The sequence below is a fragment of the Vigna umbellata genome, chromosome 3 (assembly GCF_029865625.1).
Source record: "Vigna umbellata cultivar VRB3 chromosome 3, Vumbellata_1.0, whole genome shotgun sequence".
Lineage (NCBI taxonomy): Eukaryota > Viridiplantae > Streptophyta > Magnoliopsida > Fabales > Fabaceae > Vigna > Vigna umbellata.
The window spans coordinates 31,347,729-31,350,366 of NC_142167.1; the positions used below are offsets into that span (position 1 = coordinate 31,347,729).

The 2,638-nt window shown below is 43.3% G+C and overlaps 1 pseudogene; it reads right to left on the reverse strand.

The window, feature by feature from the left end:
- Positions 1-241: 241 nt before the first annotated feature.
- LOC124841825 (CBL-interacting serine/threonine-protein kinase 14 pseudogene) lies at positions 242-2,303 on the reverse strand (annotated as a pseudogene).
- Positions 2,304-2,638: the final 335 nt, after the last annotated feature.

Below are 2,638 nucleotides of genomic sequence, written 5' to 3' on the forward strand. Positions count from 1 at the left end.
ATTATTCGGCCATTAACAATACCCTTCGACATTACCGTACGGTAAGAGACATATTGACTCAATGTCAGGGAAAAAACATGACGTGACACTCCACCATTAGCGAACTCAGCTTCTTTTTAACGCGGTTGGTTTTTTAAGACGAAAAATTATGATTTCCTAAAGGTGAAAGACCAAAAAGTACCTTAATTTGAAAGAGAGACTAAAAACAAAATCGCTTGATAGTTTAGGGACTAAAAACATATTTAACCCTAAAAAAAACTTATAAAAGTGTATTAAAGTATTCTAAAATTCCATTAAACATCTTTATTACGTACTTAATTTTATAAATTCTGCATAAAATAAACCCAATCCATAAAAATGATGGATCCTGATTGGTACCCAGACCAAAAAACATAGATACCAAACTATATGTTACAGAAGTCACCGGAAACCGGCGTTTCCCGTTCACCTGCCAATTCAATAAGCAGAGGGCGCAGTTTATCTTTCCAAAACTTCGCGCCAGATTCCCCTCCCTTCTCACTTCTCGTCATTTCAACCACTACAAGCTCTTCCGTTAACCGGTAAACTACTACGAGACCTATCAAATTACCGTCCTGCCCTTCCAAATTCGCTCCACCACCGTTTCTCTCCCTCTTTACCACCACCTTCCCATCCTCCGCTGCCGCCTCCACTCTCTCTATAATATTCTCTGGTAACGCGGCGGAAACAACCCGTTCCACGGAATCCGACCCGTTCGGATCCTCGAAAAGACCCGACATGTCCAAACCTGTCGAAAAAGAAATTAAGTCGAACGCGTTCAGCGACTTGAACCCGGTTCCTCTATCCCCGCATACGCATTCACTCTCCTTGACCCGAACCGGTTCGTACTGGTCCTCACCCGCGTTGAACCACGTGTCTTGGTAGATCTCATCAATGGTAATCCTGGTTTCGGGATTTGTGTCAAGCAAGCGTGATAAGAGGTACCTCAGATCACTGGACATCCACCTAGGGAACCGGAATTGACCGCGGTAAATCTTTCTGAATAAAACGGTGACGTTGCAATCATTGAATGGTAAATAACCTGCGGTGAGCGCAAACAAAACGACGCCACACGACCACAGATCTACTTTCGCACCATCATAGCCTCTCTTCAACAGAATCTCGGGTGCCACGTAGGTAGGGGTTCCACAAATAGTGTGTAACAACCCGTCGGGTCGGATCTGACCCGTGACTGCACTCAACCCGAAATCGGAGACTTTCAAATTCCCGTTCTCGTCGAGCAGCAAATTATCGAGCTTGAGGTCGCGGTGGAACACGCCGAGCGAGTGGCAGTGTTTCAAGGCGGAGATGAGTTGCCGGAAGTAAAACCTGGCGTCCTCCTCCTCGAGGCGCCCCTTTCTGGCTACCGCGTGGAAGAGTTCGCCGCCGGCGGCAAACTCCATGACGAAGTAGATTTTGGTCTTCGTCGCGAGTACTTCGAAGAGGTCAATGATGTTGGAGTGGTGGAGGCGGCGCATGATAGAGATCTCGCGTTCGACGTTGGCAGCAAAACCTCCGTTTAAGACCTTGCTTTTGCTGACGGCCTTCACCGCCACGCTCTGGCGCGTGTCGGCGGTTGTGGCGTGGTACACCTTGCCGAACGCGCCGACTCCCAGTAACCTCTTCAACTCGTACTTCCCGAACAAAACGACGGCAGATGGCACGTCGTCGTTGGTGGTTGTTAGTTGGGTCGCCAGGGTGTCGTTCTGCGGCTCTCTCATGGTTGGAGTAACTAACTAACGAACTGAGTGAACCAGAGAGAATTTAAAGCGAATTTGTTTTTCCTGGACGAAGGTTTGGGGTTGGGGTTGCTGCAATGGTGGTTGGTAATTGGATATTCGGGATTTTGTGAAGGAATTTGCATAAATCTTATCTAACAAGGAACTTGAAGAGCCACTAAAGGGAATGAGTGGAGTTGAAGTGTGTTCGGGACAAAGGAAAAGAGGAACAATCCATGTGTTGTTGAGAGCCTGCAGAAGAGCATGGCTATTTAAAGATGGTCACACTTTCCGTCAACAAGACAACTACTTTCCTGTCTTATATTTTTATTTCTTAAATTTATGTTTTATTAATACATGTTTTTAATGGTTCCTAGTATGTTTGAATAACTAATAATGAGTGTGATGATTCGTATAAATAAAGCAGGGATAAGAAACTGCGTTATGAGGAAGAATGATCGTATAGTTTGAAAAAACTCAGTGCTTATGTTAGCCAAACAATGTTTAATGATGTGAAGGGAGTGCGAGACAGGGCGTGATGACTCGAGAAAATTATGAAAGCTCAATGGCCGCATAAGCGATTAGTATAGACAAGACAGGTATGTAATTTGGATTTTGTGTGTTTCTGTTTTTTAAATACACTTATATACATTAATTTTTATGTTATAAAATATATTTTAAAAAATCATTTCATTAAAATCAGTATATATTTTCAAGATGAAAACACAAAAAAAAATTAATTAAAATATCTATACTCGTAGGTATCTTACGGTAGTACCACGCTATCACTTCCATGTGCACGAAGATCTTACGATAGTCGTACGATGGCGAAAATGTAGACGATGAACACGTTTTTATTTCTGTTACTGTAACACTCTCATGCATATCTGATTTTATTGAGT